The sequence below is a fragment of the Oncorhynchus keta genome, chromosome 15, assembly GCF_023373465.1.
Source record: "Oncorhynchus keta strain PuntledgeMale-10-30-2019 chromosome 15, Oket_V2, whole genome shotgun sequence".
Classification (NCBI taxonomy): domain Eukaryota; kingdom Metazoa; phylum Chordata; class Actinopteri; order Salmoniformes; family Salmonidae; genus Oncorhynchus; species Oncorhynchus keta.
This window is the reverse complement of record NC_068435.1, coordinates 4,248,698-4,266,549: the sequence shown is the minus strand read 5'-3', so window position 1 is coordinate 4,266,549 and position 17,852 is coordinate 4,248,698. Positions and strand designations below refer to the sequence as shown.

General features: G+C 46.0%; 1 pseudogene; it reads right to left on the bottom strand.

The window, feature by feature from the left end:
• Positions 1-17,852, bottom strand: part of LOC118372857 (piezo-type mechanosensitive ion channel component 2-like) — a 323,332-nt pseudogene that overhangs the window by 44,772 nt on the left and 260,708 nt on the right.

Here is a 17,852-nt window from a genome sequence, read left to right as displayed (position 1 = left end):
CATCTGGTACTGTATGTCTCTGGTCTTAGCTGAACCATCTGGTACTGTATGTCTCTGGTCTTAGCTGAACCATCTGGTACTGTATGTCTCTGGTCTTAGCTGAACCATCTGGTACTGTATGTCTCTGGTCTTAGCTGAACCATCTGGTACTGTATGACTCTGGTCTTAGCTGAACCATCTGGTACTGTATGTCTCTGGTCTTAGCTGAACCACAGCCTCTGGTACTGTATGTCTCTGGTCTTAGCTGAAACATCTGGTACTGTATGTCTCTGGTCTTAGCTGAACCATCTGGTAATGTATGTCTCTGGTCTTAGCTGAACCATCTGGTACTGTATGTCTCTGGTCTTAGCTGGACCATCTGGTACTGTATGACTCTGGTCTTAGCTGAACCATCTGGTACTGTATGTCTCTGGTCTTAGCTGAACCATCTGGTAATGTATGTCTCTGGTCTTAGCTGAACCATCTGGTACTGTATGTCTCTGGTCTTAGCTGGACCATCTGGTACTGTATGTCTCTGGTCTTAGCTGAACCATCTGGTACTGTATGTCTCTGGTCTTAGCTGGACCATCTGGTACTGTATGTCTCTGGTCTTAGCTGAACCATCTGGTACTGTATGTCTCTGGTCTTAGCTGAACCATCTGGTAATGTATGTCTCTGGTCTTAGCTGAACCATCTGGTACTGTATGTCTCTGGTCTTAGCTGGACCATCTGGTACTGTATGTCTCTGGTCTTAGCTGAACCATCTGGTACTGTATGTCTCTGGTCTTAGCTGGACCATCTGGTACTGTATGTCTCTGGTCTTAGCTGAACCATCTGGTACTGTATGTCTCTGGTCTTAGCTGAACCATCTGGTACTGTATGTCTCTGGTCTTAGCTGAACCATCTGGTACTGTATGTCTCTGGTCTTAGCTGAACCATCTGGTACTGTATGTCTCTGGTCTTAGCTGAACCACAGCCTCTGGTACTGTATGTCTCTGGTCTTAGCTGAACCATCTGGTACTGTATGTCTCTGGTCTTAGCTGAACCATCTGGTAATGTATGTCTCTGGTCTTAGCTGGACCATCTGGTACTGTATGTCTCTGGTCTTAGCTGAACCATCTGGTACTGTATGTCTCTGGTCTAAGCTGAACCATCTGGTACTGTATGTCTCTGGTCTTAGCTGGACCATCTGGTACTGTATGTCTCTGGTCTGAGCTGAACCATCTGGTACTGTATGTCTCTGGTCTTAGCTGAACCATCTGGTACTGTATGTCTCTGGTCTTAGCTGAACCATCTGGTACTGTATGTCTCTGGTCTTAGCTGAACCATCTGGTACTGTATGACTCTGGTCTTAGCTGAACCATCTGGTACTGTATGACTCTGGTCTTAGCTGAACCATCTGGTACTGTATGTCTCTGGTCTTAGCTGAACCATCTGGTATTGTATGACTCTGGTCTTAGCTGAACCATCTGGTAATGTATGTCTCTGGTCTTAGCTGAACCATCTGGTACTGTATGACTCTGGTCTTAGCTGAACCATCTGGTACTGTATGACTCTGGTCTTAGCTGAACCATCTGGTACTGTATGTCTCTGGTCTTAGCTGAACCATCTGGTACTGTATGACTCTGGTCTTAGCTGAACCATCTGGTACTGTATGACTCTGGTCTTAGCTGAACCATCTGGTACTGTATGACTCTGGTCTTAGCTGAACCATCTGGTACTGTATGACTCTGGTCTTAGCTGAACCATCTGGTACTGTATGTCTCTGGTCTTAGCTGAACCATCTGGTACTGTATGTCTCTGGTCTTAGCTGGACCATCTGGTACTGTATGTCTCTGGTCTTAGCTGAACCATCTGGTACTGTATGTCTCTGGTCTAAGCTGAACCATCTGGTACTGTATGTCTCTGGTCTTAGCTGAACCACAGCCTCTGGTACTGTATGTCTCTGGTCTTAGCTGGACCACAGCCTCTGGTATTGTATGTCTCTGGTCTTAGCTGAACCATCTGGTACTGTATGTCTCTGGTCTTAGCAGGACCATCTGGTACTGTATGTCTCTGGTCTTAGCTGAACCATCTGGTACTGTATGTCTCTGGTCTTAGCTGAACCATCTGGTACTGTATGTCTCTGGTCTTAGCTGAACTATCTGGTACTGTATGACTCTGGTCTTAGCTGAACCATCTGGTACTATATGTCTCTGGTCTTAGCTGAACCATCTGGTACTGTATGACTCTGGTCTTAGCTGAACCATCTGGTACTGTATGTCTCTGGTCTTAGCTGAACCATCTGGTACTGTATGTCTCTGGTCTTAGCTGAACCATCTGGTACTGTATGTCTCTGGTCTTAGCTGAACCATCTGGTACTGTATGTCTCTGGTCTTAGCTGAACCATCTGGTACTGTATGTCTCTGGTCTTAGCTGAACCATCTGGTACTGTATGTCTCTGGTCTTAGCTGAACCATCTGGTACTGTATGTCTCTGGTCTTAGCTGAACCATCTGGTAATGTATGTCTCTGGTCTTAGCTGGACCATCTGGTACTGTATGTCTCTGGTCTTAGCTGAACCATCTGGTACTGTATGTCTCTGGTCTAAGCTGAACCATCTGGTACTGTATGTCTCTGGTCTTAGCTGAACCACAGCCTCTGGTACTGTATGTCTCTGGTCTTAGCTGGACCACAGCCTCTGGTACTGTATGTCTCTGGTCTTAGCTGAACCATCTGGTACTGTATGTCTCTGGTCTTAGCTGGACCATCTGGTACTGTATGTCTCTGGTCTTAGCTGAACCATCTGGTACTGTATGTCTCTGGTCTTAGCTGAACCATCTGGTACTGTATGTCTCTGGTCTTAGCTGAACCATCTGGTACTGTATGACTCTGGTCTTAGCTGAACCATCTGGTAATGTATGTCTCTGGTCTTAGCTGAACCATCTGGTAATGTATGTCTCTGGTCTTAGCTGGACCATCTGGTACTGTATGTCTCTGGTCTTAGCTGAACCATCTGGTACTGTATGTCTCTGGTCTTAGCCGAACCATCTGGTACTGTATGTCTCTGGTCTTAGCTGAACCATCTGGTACTGTATGTCTCTGGTCTTAGCTGAACCATCTGGTAATGTATGTCTCTGGTCTTAGCTGGACCATCTGGTACTGTATGTCTCTGGTCTTAGCTGAACCATCTGGTACTGTATGTCTCTGGTCTAAGCTGAACCATCTGGTACTGTATGTCTCTGGTCTTAGCTGGACCATCTGGTACTGTATGTCTCTGGTCTTAGCTGAACCATCTGGTACTGTATGTCTCTGGTCTTAGCTGAACCATCTGGTACTGTATGTCTCTGGTCTTAGCTGAACCATCTGGTACTGTATGTCTCTGGTCTTAGCTGAACCATCTGGTACTGTATGACTCTGGTCTTAGCTGAACCATCTGGTACTGTATGACTCTGGTCTTAGCTGAACCATCTGGTACTGTATGTCTCTGGTCTTAGCTGAACCATCTGGTATTGTATGACTCTGGTCTTAGCTGAACCATCTGGTACTGTATGACTCTGGTCTTAGCTGAACCATCTGGTACTGTATGACTCTGGTCTTAGCTGAACCATCTGGTACTGTATGACTCTGGTCTTAGCTGAACCATCTGGTACTGTATGTCTCTGGTCTTAGCTGAACCATCTGGTACTGTATGACTCTGGTCTTAGCTGAACCATCTGGTACTGTATGTCTCTGGTCTTAGCTGAACCATCTGGTACTGTATGACTCTGTTCTTAGCTGAACCATCTGGTACTGTATGACTCTGGTCTTAGCTGAACCATCTGGTACTGTATGTCTCTGGTCTTAGCTGAACCATCTGGTACTGTATGTCTCTGGTCTTAGCTGAACCACAGCCTCTGGTACTGTATGTCTCTGGTCTTAGCTGAACCATCTGGTACTGTATGTCTCTGGTCTTAGCTGGACCATCTGGTACTGTATGTCTCTGGTCTTAGCTGAACCATCTGGTACTGTATGTCTCTGGTCTTAGCTGAACCATCTGGTACTGTATGTCTCTGGTCTTAGCTGAACCATCTGGTACTGTATGTCTCTGGTCTTAGCTGAACCATCTGGTACTGTATGTCTCTGGTCTTAGCTGAACCATCTGGTACTGTATGACTCTGGTCTTAGCTGAACCATCTGGTACTGTATGACTCTGGTCTTAGCTGAACCATCTGGTACTGTATGTCTCTGGTCTTAGCTGAACCATCTGGTATTGTATGACTCTGGTCTTAGCTGAACCATCTGGTACTGTATGACTCTGGTCTTAGCTGAACCATCTGGTACTGTATGACTCTGGTCTTAGCTGAACCATCTGGTACTGTATGACTCTGGTCTTAGCTGAACCATCTGGTACTGTATGTCTCTGGTCTTAGCTGAACCATCTGGTACTGTATGACTCTGGTCTTAGCTGAACCATCTGGTACTGTATGTCTCTGGTCTTAGCTGAACCATCTGGTACTGTATGACTCTGTTCTTAGCTGAACCATCTGGTACTGTATGACTCTGGTCTTAGCTGAACCATCTGGTACTGTATGTCTCTGGTCTTAGCTGAACCATCTGGTACTGTATGTCTCTGGTCTTAGCTGAACCACAGCCTCTGGTACTGTATGTCTCTGGTCTTAGCTGAACCATCTGGTACTGTATGTCTCTGGTCTTAGCTGGACCATCTGGTACTGTATGTCTCTGGTCTTAGCTGAACCATCTGGTACTGTATGTCTCTGGTCTTAGCTGAACCATCTGGTACTGTATGTCTCTGGTCTTAGCTGAACCATCTGGTACTGTATGTCTCTGGTCTTAGCTGAACCATCTGGTACTGTATGTCTCTGGTCTTAGCTGAACCATCTGGTACTGTATGACTCTGGTCTTAGCTGAACCATCTGGTACTGTATGTCTCTGGTCTTAGCTGAACCATCTGGTACTGTATGTCTCTGGTCTTAGCTGAACCATCTGGTACTGTATGTCTCTGGTCTTAGCTGAACCATCTGGTACTGTATGTCTCTGGTCTTAGCTGAACCATCTGGTACTGTATGTCTCTGGTCTTAGCTGAACCATCTGGTACTGTATGTCTCTGGTCTTAGCTGAACCATCTGGTACTGTATGACTCTGGTCTTAGCTGAACCATCTGGTACTGTATGACTCTGGTCTTAGCTGAACCATCTGGTACTGTATGACTCTGGTCTTAGCTGAACCATCTGGTACTGTATGTCTCTGGTCTTAGCTGAACCACAGCCTCTGGTACTGTATATGTCTCTGGTCTTAGCTGAACCATTTGGTACTGTATGTCTCTGGTCTTAGCTGAAACACAGCCTCTGGTACTGTATGTCTCTGGTCTTAGCTGAACCATTTGGTACTGTATGTCTCTGGTCTTAGCTGAACCATCTGGTACTGTATGTCTCTGGTCTTAGCTGAACCATCTGGTACTGTATGTCTTTGGTCTTAGCTGGACCATCTGGTACTGTATGTCTCTGGTCTTAGCTGAACCATCTGGTACTGTATGTCTCTGGTCATAGCTGAACCATCTGGTACTGTATGTCTCTGGTCTAAGCTGAACCACAGCCTCTGGTACTGTATGTCTCTGGTCTTAGCTGAACCATCTGGTACTGTATGACTCTGTTCTTAGCTGAACCATCTGGTACTGTATGACTCTGGTCTTAGCTGAACCATCTGGTACTGTATGTCTCTGGTCTTAGCTGAACCATCTGGTACTGTATGTCTCTGGTCTTAGCTGAACCACAGCCTCTGGTACTGTATGTCTCTGGTCTTAGCTGAACCATCTGGTACTGTATGTCTCTGGTCTTAGCTGGACCATCTGGTACTGTATGTCTCTGGTCTTAGCTGAACCATCTGGTACTGTATGTCTCTGGTCTTAGCTGAACCATCTGGTACTGTATGTCTCTGGTCTTAGCTGAACCATCTGGTACTGTATGTCTCTGGTCTTAGCTGAACCATCTGGTACTGTATGTCTCTGGTCTTAGCTGAACCATCTGGTACTGTATGACTCTGGTCTTAGCTGAACCATCTGGTACTGTATGTCTCTGGTCTTAGCTGAACCATCTGGTACTGTATGTCTCTGGTCTTAGCTGAACCATCTGGTACTGTATGTCTCTGGTCTTAGCTGAACCATCTGGTACTGTATGTCTCTGGTCTTAGCTGAACCATCTGGTACTGTATGTCTCTGGTCTTAGCTGAACCATCTGGTACTGTATGTCTCTGGTCTTAGCTGAACCATCTGGTACTGTATGACTCTGGTCTTAGCTGAACCATCTGGTACTGTATGACTCTGGTCTTAGCTGAACCATCTGGTACTGTATGACTCTGGTCTTAGCTGAACCATCTGGTACTGTATGTCTCTGGTCTTAGCTGAACCACAGCCTCTGGTACTGTATGTCTCTGGTCTTAGCTGAACCATTTGGTACTGTATGTCTCTGGTCTTAGCTGAAACACAGCCTCTGGTACTGTATGTCTCTGGTCTTAGCTGAACCATTTGGTACTGTATGTCTCTGGTCTTAGCTGAACCATCTGGTACTGTATGTCTCTGGTCTTAGCTGAACCATCTGGTACTGTATGTCTTTGGTCTTAGCTGGACCATCTGGTACTGTATGTCTCTGGTCTTAGCTGAACCATCTGGTACTGTATGTCTCTGGTCATAGCTGAACCATCTGGTACTGTATGTCTCTGGTCTAAGCTGAACCACAGCCTCTGGTACTGTATGTCTCTGGTCTTAGCTGAAACACAGCCTCTGGTACTGTATGTCTCTGGTCTTAGCTGAACCATCTGGTACTGTATGTCTCTGGTCTTAGCTGAACCATCTGGTAATGTATGTCTCTGGTCTTAGCTGGACCATCTGGTACTGTATGTCTCTGGTCTTAGCTGAACCATCTGGTACTGTATGTCTCTGGTCTAAGCTGAACCATCTGGTACTGTATGTCTCTGGTCTTAGCTGAACCACAGCCTCTGGTACTGTATGTCTCTGGTCTTAGCTGGACCACAGCCTCTGGTATTGTATGTCTCTGGTCTTAGCTGAACCATCTGGTACTGTATGTCTCTGGTCTTAGCTGAACCATCTGGTACTGTATGTCTCTGGTCTTAGCTGAACCATCTGGTACTGTATGTCTCTGGTCTTAGCTGAACCACAGCCTCTGGTACTGTATGTCTCTGGTCTTAGCTGAACCATCTGGTACTGTATGTCTCTGGTCTTAGCTGAACCATCTGGTACTGTATGTCTCTGGTCTTAGCTGAACCATCTGGTAATGTATGTCTCTGGTCTTAGCTGGACCATCTGGTACTGTATGTCTCTGGTCTTAGCTGAACCATCTGGTACTGTATGTCTCTGGTCTAAGCTGAACCATCTGGTACTGTATGTCTCTGGTCTTAGCTGAACCACAGCCTCTGGTACTGTATGTCTCTGGTCTTAGCTGGACCACAGCCTCTGGTACTGTATGTCTCTGGTCTTAGCTGAACCATCTGGTACTGTATGTCTCTGGTCTTAGCTGGACCATCTGGTACTGTATGTCTCTGGTCTTAGCTGAACCATCTGGTACTGTATGTCTCTGGTCTTAGCTGAACCATCTGGTACTGTATGTCTCTGGTCTTAGCTGAACCATCTGGTACTGTATGACTCTGGTCTTAGCTGAACCATCTGGTACTGTATGTCTCTGGTCTTAGCTGAACCATCTGGTAATGTATGTCTCTGGTCTTAGCTGAACCATCTGGTACTGTATGACTCTGGTCTTAGCTGAACCATCTGGTACTGTATGTCTCTGGTCTTAGCTGAACCATCTGGTAATGTATGTCTCTGGTCTTAGCTGGACCATCTGGTACTGTATGTCTCTGGTCTTAGCTGAACCATCTGGTACTGTATGTCTCTGGTCTAAGCTGAACCATCTGGTACTGTATGTCTCTGGTCTTAGCTGGACCATCTGGTACTGTATGTCTCTGGTCTTAGCTGAACCATCTGGTACTGTATGTCTCTGGTCTTAGCTGAACCATCTGGTACTGTATGTCTCTGGTCTTAGCTGAACCATCTGGTACTGTATGACTCTGGTCTTAGCTGAACCATCTGGTACTGTATGTCTCTGGTCTTAGCTGAACCATCTGGTACTGTATGTCTCTGGTCTTAGCTGAACCATCTGGTACTGTATGTCTCTGGTCTTAGCTGAACCATCTGGTACTGTATGACTCTGGTCTTAGCTGAACCATCTGGTACTGTATGTCTCTGGTCTTAGCTGAACCATCTGGTACTGTATGTCTCTGGTCTTAGCTGAACACATCTGGTACTGTATGTCTCTGGTCTTAGCGGAACCATCTGGTACTGTATGTCTCTGGTCTAAGCTGAACCATCTGGTACTGTATGTCTCTGGTCTTAGCTGGACCATCTGGTACTGTATGTCTCTGGTCTTAGCTGAACCATCTGGTACTGTATGTCTCTGGTCTTAGCTGAACCATCTGGTACTGTATGTCTCTGGTCTTAGCTGAACCATCTGGTACTGTATGACTCTGGTCTTAGCTGAACCATCTGGTACTGTATGTCTCTGGTCTTAGCTGAACCATCTGGTACTGTATGACTCTGGTCTTAGCTGAACCATCTGGTACTGTATGTCTCTGGTCTTAGCTGAACCATCTGGTACTGTATGACTCTGGTCTTAGCTGAACCATCTGGTACTGTATGACTCTGGTCTTAGCTGAACCATCTGGTACTGTATGTCTCTGGTCTTAGCTGAACCATCTGGTACTGTATGTCTCTGGTCTTAGCTGAACCACAGCCTCTGGTACTGTATGTCTCTGGTCTTAGCTGAACCATTTGGTACTGTATGTCTCTGGTCTTAGCTGAACCATCTGGTACTGTATGTCTCTGGTCTTAGCTGGACCACAGCCTCTGGTACTGTATGTCTCTGGTCTTAGCTGAACCATCTGGTACTGTATGTCTCTGGTCTTAGCTGAACCATCTGGTACTGTATGTCTTTGGTCTTAGCTGAACCATCTGGTACTGTATGTCTCTGGTCTTAGCTGAACCATCTGGTACTGTATGTCTCTGGTCTTAGCTGAACCATCTGCTACTGTATGTCTCTGGTCTTAGCTGAACCATCTGGTACTGTATGTCTTTGGTCTTAGCTGAACCATCTGGTACTGTATGTCTCTGGTCTTAGCTGGACCATCTGGTACTGTATGTCTCTGGTCTTAGCTGAACCATCTGGTACTGTATGTCTCTGGTCTTAGCTGAACCACAGCCTCTGGTACTGTATGTCTCTGGTCTTAGCTGAAACACAGCCTCTGGTACTGTATGTCTCTGGTCTTAGCTGAACCATCTGGTACTGTATGTCTCTGGTCTTAGCTGAACGATCTGGTAATGTATGTCTCTGGTCTTAGCTGGACCATCTGGTACTGTATGTCTCTGGTCTTAGCTGAACCATCTGGTACTGTATGTCTCTGGTCTAAGCTGAACCATCTGGTACTGTATGTCTCTGGTCTTAGCTGGACCATCTGGTACTGTATGTCTCTGGTCTTAGCTGAACCATCTGGTACTGTATGTCTCTGGTCTTAGCTGAACCATCTGGTACTGTATGACTCTGGTCTTAGCTGAACCATATGGTACTGTATGACTCTGGTCTTAGCTGAACCATTTGGTACTGTATATCTCTGGTCTTAGCTGAACCATCTGGTACTGTATGTCTCTGGTCTTAGCTGAACCATCTGGTACTGTATGTCTCTGGTCTTAGCTGAACCATCTGGTACTGTATGTCTCTGGTCTTAGCTGAACCATCTGGTACTGTATGACTCTGGTCTTAGCTGAACCATCTGGTACTGTATGACTCTGGTCTTAGCTGAACCACAGCCTCTGGTACTGTATGTCTCTGGTCTTAGCGGAACCATCTGGTACTGTATGTCTCTGGTCTAAGCTGAACCATCTGGTACTGTATGTCTCTGGTCTTAGCTGGACCATCTGGTACTGTATGTCTCTGGTCTTAGCTGAACCATCTGGTACTGTATGTCTCTGGTCTTAGCTGAACCATCTGGTACTGTATGTCTCTGGTCTTAGCTGAACCATCTGGTACTGTATGACTCTGGTCTTAGCTGGACCATCTGGTACTGTATGACTCTGGTCTTAGCTGAACCATCTGGTACTGTATGTCTCTGGTCTTAGCTGAACCATCTGGTACTGTATGTCTCTGGTCTTAGCTGAACCACAGCCTCTGGTACTGTATGTCTCTGGTCTTAGCTGAACCATTTGGTACTGTATGTCTCTGGTCTTAGCTGAACCATCTGGTACTGTATGTCTCTGGTCTTAGCTGGACCACAGCCTCTGGTACTGTATGTCTCTGGTCTTAGCTGAACCATCTGGTACTGTATGTCTCTGGTCTTAGCTGAACCATCTGGTACTGTATGACTCTGTTCTTAGCTGAACCATCTGGTACTGTATGACTCTGGTCTTAGCTGAACCATTTGGTACTGTATGTCTCTGGTCTTAGCTGAACCATCTGGTACTGTATGTCTCTGGTCTTAGCTGAACCATCTGGTACTGTATGTCTCTGGTCTTAGCTGAACCATCTGGTACTGTATGACTCTGCTCTTAGCTGAACCATCTGGTACTGTATGACTCTGGTCTTAGCTGAACCACAGCCTCTGGTACTGTATGTCTCTGGTCTTAGCGGAACCATCTGGTACTGTATGTCTCTGGTCTAAGCTGAACCATCTGGTACTGTATGTCTCTGGTCTTAGCTGGACCATCTGGTACTGTATGTCTCTGGTCTTAGCTGAACCATCTGGTACTGTATGTCTCTGGTCTTAGCTGAACCATCTGGTACTGTATGTCTCTGGTCTTAGCTGAACCATCTGGTACTGTATGACTCTGGTCTTAGCTGAACCACAGCCTCTGGTACTGTATGTCTCTGGTCTTAGCTGAACCATTTGGTACTGTATGTCTCTGGTCTTAGCTGAACCATCTGGTACTGTATGTCTTTGGTCTTAGCTGGACCATCTGGTACTGTATGTCTCTGGTCTTAGCTGAACCATCTGGTACTGTATGTCTCTGGTCTTAGCTGAACCACAGCCTCTGGTACTGTATGTCTCTGGTCTTAGCTGAAACACAGCCTCTGGTACTGTATGTCTCTGGTCTTAGCTGAACCATCTGGTACTGTATGTCTCTGGTCTTAGCTGAACCACAGCCTCTGGTACTGTATGTCTCTGGTCTTAGCTGGACCACAGCCTCTGGTACTGTATGTCTCTGGTCTTAGCTGGACCACAGCCTCTGGTACTGTATGTCTCTGGTCTTAGCTGAACCATCTGGTAATGTATGTCTCTGGTCTTAGCTGAACCATCTGGTACTGTATGTCTCTGGTCTTAGCTGAACCATCTGGTAATGTATGTCTCTGGTCTTAGCTGAACCATCTGGTACTGTATGTCTCTGGTCTAAGCTGAACCATCTGGTACTGTATGTCTCTGGTCTTAGCTGAACCACAGCCTCTGGTACTGTATGTCTCTGGTCTTAGCTGGACCACAGCCTCTGGTACTGTATGTCTCTGGTCTTAGCTGAACCATCTGGTACTGTATGTCTCTGGTCTTAGCTGGACCATCTGGTACTGTATGTCTCTGGTCTTAGCTGAACCATCTGGTAATGTATGTCTCTGGTCTTAGCTGAACCATCTGGTACTGTATGTCTCTGGTCTTAGCTGAACCATCTGGTACTGTATGTCTCTGGTCTAAGCTGAACCATCTGGTAATGTATGACTCTGGTCTTAGCTGAACCATCTGGTACTGTATGTCTCTGGTCTTAGCTGAACCATCTGGTACTGTATGTCTCTGGTCTTAGCTGGACCACAGCCTCTGGTACTGTATGTCTCTGGTCTTAGCTGAACCATCTGGTACTGTATGTCTCTGGTCTTAGCTGAACCATCTGGTACTGTATGTCTCTGGTCTTAGCTGAACCATCTGGTACTGTATGTCTTTGGTCTTAGCTGGACCATCTGGTACTGTATGTCTCTGGTCTTAGCTGAACCATCTGGTACTGTATGTCTCTGGTCTTAGCTGAACCACAGCCTCTGGTACTGTATGTCTCTGGTCTTAGCTGAAACACAGCCTCTGGTACTGTATGTCTCTGGTCTTAGCTGAACCATCTGGTACTGTATGTCTCTGGTCTTAGCTGAACCACAGCCTCTGGTACTGTATGTCTCTGGTCTTAGCTGGACCACAGCCTCTGGTAATGTATGTCTCTGGTCTTAGCTGAACCATCTGGTAATGTATGTCTCTGGTCTTAGCTGAACCATCTGGTACTGTATGTCTCTGGTCTTAGCTGAACCATCTGGTAATGTATGTCTCTGGTCTTAGCTGAACCATCTGGTACTGTATGTCTCTGGTCTAAGCTGAACCATCTGGTACTGTATGTCTCTGGTCTTAGCTGAACCACAGCCTCTGGTACTGTATGTCTCTGGTCTTAGCTGGACCACAGCCTCTGGTACTGTATGTCTCTGGTCTTAGCTGAACCATCTGGTACTGTATGTCTCTGGTCTTAGCTGGACCATCTGGTACTGTATGTCTCTGGTCTTAGCTGAACCATCTGGTAATGTATGTCTCTGGTCTTAGCTGAACCATCTGGTACTGTATGTCTCTGGTCTTAGCTGAACCATCTGGTACTGTATGTCTCTGGTCTAAGCTGAACCATCTGGTAATGTATGACTCTGGTCTTAGCTGAACCATCTGGTACTGTATGTCTCTGGTCTTAGCTGAACCATCTGGTACTGTATGACTCTGGTCTTAGCTGAACCATCTGGTACTGTATGTCTCTGGTCTTAGCTGAACCATCTGGTACTGTATGTCTCTGGTCTTAGCTGAACCATCTGGTACTGTATGTCTCTGGTCTTAGCTGAACCACAGCCTCTGGTACTGTATGTCTCTGGTCTTAGCTGAACCATCTGGTACTGTATGTCTCTGGTCTTAGCTGAACCATCTGGTACTGTATGTCTCTGGTCTTAGCTGAACCATCTGGTACTGTATGTCTCTGGTCTTAGCTGAACCATCTGGTACTGTATGTCTCTGGTCTTAGCTGAACCATCTGGTACTGTATGTCTCTGGTCTTAGCTGAACCATCTGGTACTGTATGTCTCTGGTCTTAGCTGAACCATCTGGTAATGTATGTCTCTGGTCTTAGCTGAACCATCTGGTACTGTATGTCTCTGGTCTTAGCTGAACCATCTGGTACTGTATGTCTCTGGTCTAAGCTGAACCATCTGGTAATGTATGACTCTGGTCTTAGCTGAACCATCTGGTACTGTATGTCTCTGGTCTTAGCTGAACCATCTGGTACTGTATGACTCTGGTCTTAGCTGAACCATCTGGTACTGTATGTCTCTGGTCTTAGCTGAACCATCTGGTACTGTATGTCTCTGGTCTTAGCTGAACCATCTGGTACTGTATGTCTCTGGTCTTAGCTGAACCAAAGCCTCTGGTACTGTATGTCTCTGGTCTTAGCTGAACCATCTGGTACTGTATGTCTCTGGTCTTAGCTGAACCATCTGGTACTGTATGTCTCTGGTCTTAGCTGAACCATCTGGTACTGTATGTCTCTGGTCTTAGCTGAACCATCTGGTACTGTATGTCTCTGGTCTTAGCTGAACCATCTGGTACTGTATGTCTCTGGTCTTAGCTGAACCATCTGGTACTGTATGTCTCTGGTCTTAGCTGAACCATCTGGTAATGTATGTCTCTGGTCTTAGCTGAACCATCTGGTACTGTATGTCTCTGGTCTTAGCTGAACCATCTGGTACTGTATGTCTCTGGTCTTAGCTGAACCACAGCCTCTGGTACTGTATGTCTCTGGTCTTAGCTGAACCATCTGGTACTGTATGTCTCTGGTCTTAGCTGAACCACAGCCTCTGGTACTGTATGTCTCTGGTCTTAGCTGAACCACAGCCTCTGTATGTCACAAACTCACAGAACGGGATTGCAGAGTACTGAAGTGGTAGGCCACACAAACTCACAGAACAGGACCGCAGAGTACTGAAGTGGTAGGCCACACAAACTCACAGAACAGGACCGCAGAGTACTGAAGTGGTAGGCCACACAAACTCACAGAACAGGACCGCAGAGTACTGAAGTGGTAGGCCACACAAACTCACAGAACAGGACCGCAGAGTACTGAAGTGGTAGGCCACACAAACTCACAGAACAGGACCGCAGAGTACTGAAGTGGTAGGCCACACAAACTCACAGAACAGGTCCGCAGAGTACTGAAGTGGTAGGCCACACAAACTCACAGAACAGGACCGCAGAGTACTGAAGTGGTAGGCCACACAAACTCACAGAACAGGACCGCAGAGTACTGAAGTGGTAGGCCACACAAACTCACAGAACAGGACCGCAGAGTACTGAAGTGGTAGGCCACACAAACTCACAGAACAGGACCGCAGAGTACTGAAGTGCGTAAAGCATAAAAATCATCTGTCCTCGGTTGCAACACTCACTTCCGAGTACCAATCTGCCTCTGGAAGCAACGGAAATTGCTCCCAAGGATGAACCAGACTTGTAGAAGTCTACCATTCTTCTTCTGAGGTCTTGGCTGATTTCTTTAGATTTTCCCATGATGTCAAGCAAAGAGGCACTGAGTTTGAAGGTTGGACTTGAAATACATCCACAGGTACACTTCCAATTGACTCAAATTATGTCAATTAGCCTATCAGAAGCTTCTAAAGCCATGACATCATGAATTTTCCAAGCTGTTTAAAGGCAAAGTCAACTTAGTGTATGTAAACTTCTGACCCACTGAAATTGTGATACAGTGAATTATAAGTGAAATAATCTGTCTGTAAACAATTGTTGGAAAAATGACTTGTGTCATGCATAAAGTAGATGTCCTAACTGACTTGCCAAAACTATAGTTTGTTAACAAGAAATGTGTGGAGTGGTTGAAAAACGTGTTTTAATGACTCCAACCTAAGTGAATGTAAACTTCTGACTTCAACTGTATATATATTACACTCAGTACATAACTAGAGGCATTATTAACATTAGTGTGTCTCATCCACTTACTTGTTGAGCAGCAGTTCGCTGGCGGTCAGCTCAGTGGTCAGAGAGGGCAGCAAAGGGTCGTCCAGATAGTCTGACCGGCTGGAGTCTGGGGTCATCGCCATCATCCTCTTATCGTCCCTGTCGCTCTCATCCTCACTCACCTCCAGTCGGTCAAAGCTCACCGCCTCCATGACAATAATAATAATAATTAATAATATAATAATTCATAATTCATTTAGTTTACCCTTTCATTATACAACAATTACCAAGGGCTACCGTGTGAGCAATCAAATGATTAAGGTACAAATCTGTCGTTCTGCCCCTGAACAGGCAGTTAACCCACTGTTCCCAGGCCGTCATTGAAAATAAGAATGTGTTCTTAACTGACTTGCCTAGTTAAATAAAGGTTAAACATTTTAAAATTAAAATAAAAATAAAAAAATCAATCAAATGTATTTTATAAAGCCGTTTTAACATGAGCAGTTGTCACAAAGTGTTTTACAGGGGCCAGGTCAAAAATCCCTAGAAGGAAGAAATCTAGAACGGAACCCGGTTCAGAGTGACAAAGGACATAGAGAACCAACCTTGTTGTAGCTGGAAGGCACGTCAGTGTCCGAGGTGTTTGGAGCATCCGAGGTGTCCAGCTGACCTGCCCGGCCACGCTCCTCTGTGTTCCGGTACTCTTGCCGGACACCCCCATCGTCACTGTCAGTGGTACAGTCCTGGGACCCTGATCGAAGGGCCAGGAAGGTCGAAGTTGGACCGTCTACCCTGAAGGAGGGGACCTCCACTGGGCCTGGAGTCTCCCATGGATCCCACTGTCCCTGGTCCCTCTCCTCCTCCTCAGTGGTCCCTCCACCACCACCACTCCACCAGGGGCTTCCCTCAGCCCCCTCTGTCTCCGGATGTGAGGGTCCCAAGGGTTCGTTCTGCCTGTCCTCCCCCTGGTCCTGTTCGTCATCCACCTCCTCGATGGTGTCATTGGTGCCTTGCCGTGAATAGAGAGTGATGCACTGAGTCGCCTCGCTGTGGGGGACAGACAGACAGACAGACAGACAGACAGACAGACAGACAGACAGACAGACAGGCAGGCAGGCAGGCAGGCAGGCAGGCAGGCAGGCAGGCAGGCAGGCAGGCAGGCAGGCAGGCAGGCAGGCAGGCAGGCAGGCAGACAGACAGACAGACAGACAGACAGACAGACAGACAGACAGACAGACAGACAGACAGACAGACAGACAGACAGACAGACAGACAGAGGAAGTTACTGGTTACTGTCACTCCTCAGTACTGTATTCACACAATTGAGAGTATTTGGGTGACAATCACTCAACAGGCCAATGTATCGTTGTGTAGTTTCATGACTGACAAACAGACATCGTATTCACTCAACGTGAGGGGAATAATCCTATTCATCAAAAATAATCATATTGACAGTAGTTTGTGAAGTTTGAGGAACAGAAACAAACCACATATAATGATGACCATAAACAGAACATGGTTGATAATCAACAACCCATAAACAGAACGTCGGTGATAATCAACAACCCATAAACAGAACGTGGGTGATAATCAACAACCCATAAACAGAACGTGGGTGATAATCAACAACCCATAAACAGAACATGGGTGATAATCAACAACCCATAAACAGAACGTCAGTGATAATCAACAACCCATAAACAGAACGTGGGTGATAATCAACAACCCATAAACAGAACATGGGTGATAATCAACAACCCATAAACAGAACGTGGGTGATAATCAACAACCCATAAACAGAACATGGGTGATAATTAACAACCCATAAACAGAACATGGGTGATAATCAACAACCCATAAACAGAACATGGGTGATAATTAACAACCCATAAACAGAACATGGGTGATAATCAACAACCCATAAACAGAACATGGGTGATCATCAACAACCCACAAACAGAAAGTGGGTGATAATCAACAACATGGGTGATAATCAACAACCCATAAACAGAACGTGGGTGATAATCAACAACCCATAAACAGAACATGGGTGATAATCAACAACCCATAAACTGAACATGGGTGATAATCAACAACCCATAAACAGAACGTGGGTGATGTTCAACAACCCATAAACAGAAAGTGGGTGATAATCAACAACATGGGTGATAATCAACAACCCATAAACAGAACGTGGGTGATAATCAACAACCCATAAACAGAACATGGGTGATTATCAACAACCCATAAACAGAACATGGTTGATAATCAACAACATGGGTGATAATCAACAACCCATAAACAGAACATGGGTGATATTCAACAACCCATAAACAGAACGTGGGTGATAATCAACAACCCATAAACAGAACGTGGGTGATAATCAACAACCCATAAACAGAATGTGGGTGATAATCAACAACCCATAAACAGAACATGGGTGATAATCAACAACCCATAAACAGAACATGGGTGATTATCAACAACCCATAAACAGAACATGGGTGATTATCAACAACCCATAAACAGAACATGGGTGATAATCAACAACCCATAAACAGAACGTGGGTGATAATCAACAACCCATAAACAGAACGTGGGTGATGTTCAACAACCCATAAACAGAACATGTGTGTGTGTGAGGGGAGGAAGAGGAGGAGGAATAAGAGGAAGAGGTTTTTGGCTTGGACCAGGCACCTGGACACTTGGCTGCAGCTGCTGTCAGTCGACTTGGAGGCGTCCAGGCCGTAAATGTTACAGAGTTTGGTCCGGACACGCTCGCTGGTTCTGGGAATAGGAACGTCTGACGGCATTCCGTCCAGCTCGTCCAGCGTGTCTTGGCGGGAGAACAGCATGGTGGCCTCAGTGTAGGCACTGACG